General features: G+C 47.6%; 1 protein-coding gene and 1 long non-coding RNA gene across 2 annotated transcripts in view; one reads left to right on the top strand and one right to left on the bottom strand.

Annotated features, from left to right (window-relative positions):
- The window catches only part of LOC108306442 (polyunsaturated fatty acid lipoxygenase ALOX12-like), a 271,605-nt gene that overhangs the window by 149,478 nt on the left and 114,663 nt on the right, over nt 1-7,464 (top strand). The gene's annotated exons all lie outside the window — the stretch shown is intronic.
- Nucleotides 1,938-7,219, bottom strand: LOC119471756. The gene is made up of 2 exons (XR_005200841.1): nt 6,056-7,219; nt 1,938-2,091 (listed from the first exon to the last, which is right to left on the bottom strand). It is a non-coding gene; the product is annotated as an uncharacterized LOC119471756 (long non-coding RNA).

Raw genomic sequence — 7,464 nt, 5'->3', positions numbered from 1 at the left:
GGAGCTAGATGCTGATTGCAGGGCTTGGTGTTGAGGGAGGAGTGGTAACGTAGTTTTCAGGGTGGAGAGGGATGGCGGGCCCGAGCTCCAGGCGAGGCAACCGGCCTTACAGAATAAAGAGGGGTATTTTGTTGTTTGGGTGGAAGAAAGTGTCTTGGGTTCTAAATCTGGAGACTTTGGTACTGGTTCTGCCACAGACTGGCTGTATGATTTGGGGTAAGTTAACTTCCTTTGAGTCTGTTCCTTCATTTATCAAGCAAGATAAAAGCCAACAAGGGCCAGGTGTGTGTGTTGCAGTGCATGTAATTAATTTTTTTTCTTCGTTTACACAGAGAAACTGACACTCAGGGAGGTTAAATTCTTGCCCCAAGGCACAAGGCAAGTTCACGGCAGGCCAGTACTCAACCCCTTAGATAAATACGGATTCAAAATGGAATGACAAAGATTTTTACTAGAGGACTCCTACTGATAGCAGATGTCAGCTTGGGAAGATGTGATGTAAACTCTGGTAATTCGGTGTGATGAAGCAATTTAAAGACTAGCGTGGCTCTTCCTGCCTTGATGTAAACACTCTTCAAGACATACTAAGTGAAAAAAGCAAGTGGAAGAGCAATACATACACACTGATACCATTTATATTTCACAGGGCAGAGATTCTGGGAGGTCTCCCCCCACCCCCGCCCGCCCACGTCATTCAGCATTCACTGACGATTCAGGAGCTCAGGGTGCACAGGTGGCGGATCTGGGCTTAACCCTCAAGCTCCTCCGGCCCCCCCGGGCTTCTGGGGCTCACCCCACTCTCGCTATGGCCTGGTCCCAGCTACTGCGCGCCGCCATGGCCCCACCCAAGCCAAGACCACCACCTGGGCAAGCGATCCTGGTAGTGGGGAGCCAGCTCCGCCCGCCCAGCCTTTTCCTTCCGGCAGCTAGGACAGACCTTTCAACAGCCACCTCCTCCCCTCTGTCCTAGAGCCTCGGGGCGGGACACTGAGAGGCCTGGATTTCCGTTTGCGGTTATCGAGGAACCCAAGAACAACCAATTTCTCTTGAGGAGGTTGGGCTGAGTTGACGGGGAGGAGAGACCCGGACCCGCCCCCTGACACGCCCCTAGCTTCCAATTGTCTTAAGCACAGGCCTCCGGCCAGAGCCCCCGCACTCTGGAGCATTTCAGTGAATGGGCTGGAGGAGCACTCTCCCGCTACCTCCTGGAAGCCCCTCAGGTCGCCCCTGCCCAATTACATGCCTCTTAACAGGAGCTGGTTTGCACTTTCCCGCGGCCTGCCGAGCTTTACACGATCTGATCCCAGCCTCCTTCTCTGATATCAGCTTGTACCACCTCCCCGTTTTCTCCAGTCACAATGGCCTTTTCTGTGTTCGCTAAAAATGAGAGAGTCATGTGAGTATCTGGTTTCGGGATCTGAAAGCCAGATATCCAAGTAAGCATCAGCAATTCATTAGCTTTGTGACCTCTGGCAAGTCAGTTCATGTCTCTGCACCCCCGCGTTCTCGTTTGAGATCCTGTTTACATTAGGAAGTGTAAAGCTCTGTTGTGAGGAGGTGGAAGAGCTCTTGGTAGCAGCTGGAGCCTGCCTTCTGTGGCCAGCTCTGCCCCAGATCACTGGAGGCACGTCTCTGCTGCTTGCCAGGTCTGTTTTCCCATCTGTATCATAGGAGGTTGGATGAGACCATGGGGGTGTGTAAGTGGAGAAGTAGAGTTCGCTGTGTATATTAGGGTGTGGTTCGCAGAGAAGAAATTACAGGGGGCTGGGAAGTTAGCTCAAGCTACAGTGAAAAGGACCCTGAGTTTGGGGCCAGGAGTCCAACTTTGTCTGAAACTCAAGTGAGACCTTCGCAAGTAGCTTATTTCCCTTCATTCCTCTCTGAACGTCTGTGTCTTCATCAGCTCGGGCTGCTATAAGAAAATACAACATACTGGGTGGCTTAAACAACAGATATTTATTTCTCAGCAGATAAATATGCAACAGATATTTTGTTCAGGAGGCTGGAAAGTCCAAGATGCAGGGGCTGGCAGATTTGATGTCTGGCAAGGGCCTGCTTCCTGGTTCATAGACGGTGCCTTCTCACTGTGTCCTCATGAGAGAAGAAATGAGCTCTCAGGTCTCTTAAAAGGACACTAGTCCCATTCTGGAGGGCTCCGGCCTCATGCTGTCATCTAATCCTAATCACCTCCCAAAGGCCGTACCTCCTGATACCATCGAGCTAGGGGGTAGGGTTTTCACCTGTGAATTTTGGCAGCACACAAGTGTTCAGTTTGTGACACTCGGCTTGTTCATCTGTAAAATGGGGGAGTTGGGCTGATGACAAGACTCCTGAGTGGCTCTCACAGTCTCACCATCCTGTCCATCCACACATTCTTTCTCTAGCATCCACCACCCAGTATCTACACCTTGAGGGTTTTCCCAGGAGCTTCTGAGGTCTCCAGAAGTGAGAAGTGTTGGTGGCATTGTCGGTCAAAGGATTTGCAACTGTCAAAGACTCACTGTCCACCACATGGCACTCACAGGTGGCATTTATTCACAAACAGACCTCAAGGACTCCAAAATACTGAGGATTTTCCATGATATCCAGAGATGATTAGGGAACGAGGGTCTATACCAGCTTGAGCGACAGGCACCTTTCAATATGGCTTGTTACTGACACGTTAACCTCCATGGCAACATAAAGCTATTCTTTCCTTAATTTTAACCATCCCAGCCAATTTGAGAAATGCTAACTCCCCCCACTAAAGAGATTTGTGAACCTAATTGAGACTGTCCTTTTAAGTGCCAGTTATGATATATGGCAGGCAACGGGAAGTGTTGTATAAATAACTCGTCTTCTTTAAGAATTTTAAGGAATATATGCCAGGGGCTGACAGCCACAATTCACACAAGGCTCAAGCCAAGCTACCTTGGGCTCCATAATGACTTCATTATGTAATTGTATAAAGGTAAACACAGAAAAAAACAGCTGGCTCAGGCTTTTTAGGTATTAATGAGACTTCAGTGTTTGGAGTACAGCTAGGTCTAGCATTCCGCTGCTCCCATTTCTGGGCTAGACTAGATACTTTGAGAGTCTCCATTCATAGCTTTAAGGTTCATGCCTTCAAGACACACTTATTTTTTAGGGCTATAAGCCAAGTTCAAAGAAACCAACTGGGCATCTTATAATGTTGACTGTAGGCTTGCACGTAGTAAACAGGAAGAATTTTCACTATTTCTTCTCTGTCCTATCAGCTTTTCTCAGACCTTGCGGCAGTGTATGTACCAGCAGACAGCAGAAGTTACTCAATTTCTTTACAAAGTCCAGCCAAAGATCAGCATTGTTCAAAAGCCTCTGTCACACCACTGCACTCCAGCCGGAGCAACAGAGTGAGATCCCATTTCCAATACAAACAGCAGTAAAACAAAAATAAACCTCTACGCTACTTGACGTCTTCCTCCAGTACTCTATTGGAATTGCTTTTGGCAAAGTGTCATTGGTGGCTGATTGCCAAATCTAGAGGATGCTTTTCCTTTCTTAGCTGACTCTCTGGAGCATTCGACCTGCTGACCTAGTGCCTCAAAAAGTGGCATCCGTGACACCCATGCTTTCCTGGCTTCCTCCAGCCCCTGGGATGTTTCCTGAGTGTGCTGGTGTTTCTCAGGGCTCAGGCCCTCCATGGCTTCTGCCACCACCTGTCTGTGGATGTCTCCCAGTCCTCTTGCTATAGCCAGACCTTTCTCCAACCCTGGGCTCCTCATACTCAGAAAGAGAGCTTGCCCCCTTCCCTCTTTCCCCTTTCCCTCTCCCACTCTCCCCCTCATTCTATTTTATTATTATTATTATTATTTGAGACAGTCTCGCTCTGTTGCCCAGGCTGAAGTGCAGTGGCACAATCTCAGCTCACTGCAACCTCTGCCTCCCAGGTTCAAGAGACTCTCCTGCTTCAGCCTCCCCAGTAGCTGGGACTACAGGTATGTGCCATCACACCCAGCTAATTTTTGTATTTTTAATAGAGACAGGGTTTCCCCATGTTGCCCAGGCTGGTCTTGAACTCCTGACCTCAAGTGATCCACCTGCTTCAGGCTCCCAAAGTGCTGGGATTACAGGCATGAGCCACCGCGCCCGGCCTTCACCCTCATTTTAGAAGCCCTCCTCCTCCTACGTTCCATCCCAGCATTCCACTTGCTCTGCTACTCATGCCAGAAACCTGGGAGCCACCCTAGGTCCCTCCCTGTCCCTCGCCCTGTAAAACAAATCAGCCTCCAAGCACTTAGCCTCTAGATATTTGTGGACTCTGTCCCTTCTTCGCTATTTCTTTTTTCTTTCTTTCTTTTTTTCTTTTTAAGAAGGAGTCTCGCTCTGTCACCAGGCTGGAGTGCAGTGATGCGATCTCGGCTCACTGCAACCTCCGCCTCCAGGTTCAAGCGATTCTCCTGCCTCAGCCTCCCGGGTAGCTAGTGCTACAGGCACACACCACCACCCCCAGCTAATTTTTGTATTTCTAGTAGAAACAGGGTTTCACCATCTTGGCCAGGATGGTCTCAATCTCTTGACCTCGTGATCTGCCTACCTCAGCCTCCCAATGTGCTGGAATTACAGTCATGAGCCACTTCACCCGGCCCCTTCTTCACTATTTCTGTATTTATGTTTTAACTCAATCTCTCTTATGTCTACCTGGATTTCTGGGCCTCCTATATTGCCTTCATGCCTCCAGTTCTAATCTCTGCCCAGCCGTCGGCCCCCAGTACCATCTACACTTGCCTAAACTCACCCTGATCTTTCAAGCATCTGTTTCTTCCTTCCCAACTTCCTGGAATGTCCTTCCTACCTTTTTCCTCAACTACTGAATTTCTGCTCATGTTCCATAGCAGGTGCTCACCAATGGTAACGGGTGTTTCAGACAGGCCCAGCATCATCCTTCCTGTCTCAGCTTGGGTAGCTCCTCTTCCAGGAAGCTCCTCCTGATCCCAGAAGGTTGTTCTCACAGCTATCGTGATCATTATCACTTTGCCTGTCTCCCCACTATGCCCATTACATGATAGGTGCTCGATAAATGTAGGTTATATTATTTTGAAATTTGTGCTTTTCTGTAGTCCCAGCTACTCGGGAGGCTGAGGCAGGAGGCTCACCTGAGCCTGAGGAGGTCATAGCTGCAGTGAGCCCTGATCACTACCCTCCAGACTGGGTGACCGAGTAAGACTCTGTCTCAAAAAACAAAAGAAAAGAAAAGAAATTTGTACTTTTTTTTTTTTTTTTTTTTGAGACCATGTCTCACTGTCACCTAGGCTAGAGTATAACGGCGTGATCTCGGTACACTGCAACCTCTGCCTCCTGGGTTCAAGCAATTCTCTTGCTTCCCAAGTAGCTGGGATTACAGGAGCCACCACCGCACCTGCCTAGTTTTCATAATTTTGGTAGAAAAGGGTTTTTACCATGTTGTCCAGGCTGGCCTCAAACTCCTGACCTCAGGTGATCCACCCGCCTCAGCCTCCCAAAGTGCTGGAATTGCAGGCGTGAGCCACCGCACCGGGCCAAATTTGTACTTTTTAAAGCTCTGGTACTACTTTTCAATATTTACCTTTAGTTCACAGATGCTTTTTCTCAAAATTTTGGAAACCAACCCATTAAGAAGATACCATTTAGTGAGAAGCCACCACATCAGGCACTACACATAACATAACTCATTTTATCTTCACAACAGCCTGGCAAGAAGGATATTTTTCATCTGATTTACAGACCAAGAAAATGAAGATCAGAGAAGTTAAGTAACTTCCCTGAAGCCTCACAGCCACTGCGTACCGAGCAGGGATTCGAATTCACACTCTCCTTTAGCTGTCCCACACCCTGCGCTGTGGCAGAGGCAGCATCTGGCAAGACACTGGCTCAGGCTTTTGAGGAAATGGTGATTTGGAACTTGACAGTGACCTTTTTAAAACTTCAGTCTTAAATTAGGCAGTTACCTGATGACCTTATATCTAGAAACCCCTGGCTAGAGAGGCACCCCTGGGATCTACCCAGAAACTTCCCTGACATGCATTGGTCAATTAGAAACCACAAGAATCTCACTAACCTGCTCTATCCCAGAGCCTGGGATGGCAAAGTAATACACCAGAAAAGGGCTATGTGGATCACAAGGACGATGTAGACATCATGAATTTGAGATAACAGAACAGAGGCACAGAGAGGTTAAGTAACTTTCCCAAGGTCACACAGTGAGAGAGTGAGCCAGGATTTGAAACTTGGTCTGTCTGACATATAGGCTGGCATCCCATCTACAAAATAGAGCTAGTAATAATACCGGCCTCTTCAGGTTTTTGTAAAGATTTGATAAGGAAATATCCGATAAGCCACTTTATGAATGTGGATCACAGCTGAGAGTGACAAGTCATCACTATTGTCCATCAGTCAATTATCTGGGATGGCCTAAGGTTGCACCATACCTACATAAGCCACAGAAAAACTGACTGATGAAAGAATCAGGGCTGGGCATGAATGAATGAGAAACTCTGTTTAAATGGAGCCCAGACTGAACGGGAACCAAAGCTGGGTTCTAATACCATCGGATTGATTACCTATGGCAGAAACAGCCCAAGCAAATATGTGACCAAATGCTAACGTCACACCTGAATGTTTAAGTTGTTCCTAATTTGAACATTAATCTGTTTTTTAAGGGATGACCCAGGGGAAAGAATAAATCAAGCCATTCCTGTGGTATTTGGGTGGTGGCGACATCCCATTGACATGGTGAGAACAAGGATGCAGGCTGACTTTTCATGCTCTTAGGAATATCATTGTAGGATCTGGATCCACTTGAGGAATCTTTCCTCTCCACTCCCACTGGCTATTAGGAATCTTAGGAGCCAATAAGCTAGGAATTTGACTGTTTATACTTTCTTCTTCTTTGTTTTGATGGATTAAAGTACCTAATTGTTCTAGAACACCCTACGGTTTCCAACTGCCTTTCATTTGACATTAACATCATTAATGTCACCACGCAAGAATGAACTGTTTACTTGCCTGAGAAATTGCATGTGGGATTCAAAACCTCTTCTAATATTCATTTTTTCAACCGATTATCTCTCAGGACTTTTTTCTGATGGTGTTTGAGACGGTGACTGATATTGGCATTTTCTCCAGGGTCTAGAGGAGCACCAGTTTAAAGCCCAGCTGACTCTGTGTGCCAGACCTTTAAACGAGAAGGACTAGCTGGGGCGGTAGCTCATGCCTGTAATCCCAGCACTTTGGGAGGCGAAGGCGGGTGGATCACAAGGTCAGGAGATTGAGACCATCCTGGCCAACATGGTGAAACCCGTCTCTAATAAAAATACAAAAATTAAACAGGTGCAGTGGTATGCACCTGTAGTCCCAGCTGCTTGGGAGGCTGTGGCAGGAGAATCACTTGAATCCAGGAGGCGGAGGTTGCAGTGAGCCGAGATACTGCACTCCAGTCTGGCAACAGAGTGAAACTTTGTCTCAAAA

Source organism: Cebus imitator, unplaced genomic scaffold, assembly GCF_001604975.1.
Source record: "Cebus imitator isolate Cc_AM_T3 unplaced genomic scaffold, Cebus_imitator-1.0 Scaffold72, whole genome shotgun sequence".
NCBI lineage: Eukaryota > Metazoa > Chordata > Mammalia > Primates > Cebidae > Cebus > Cebus imitator.
Note: the sequence above shows the minus strand (reverse complement) of the source record. Positions and strands in the feature narration are given on the sequence as shown.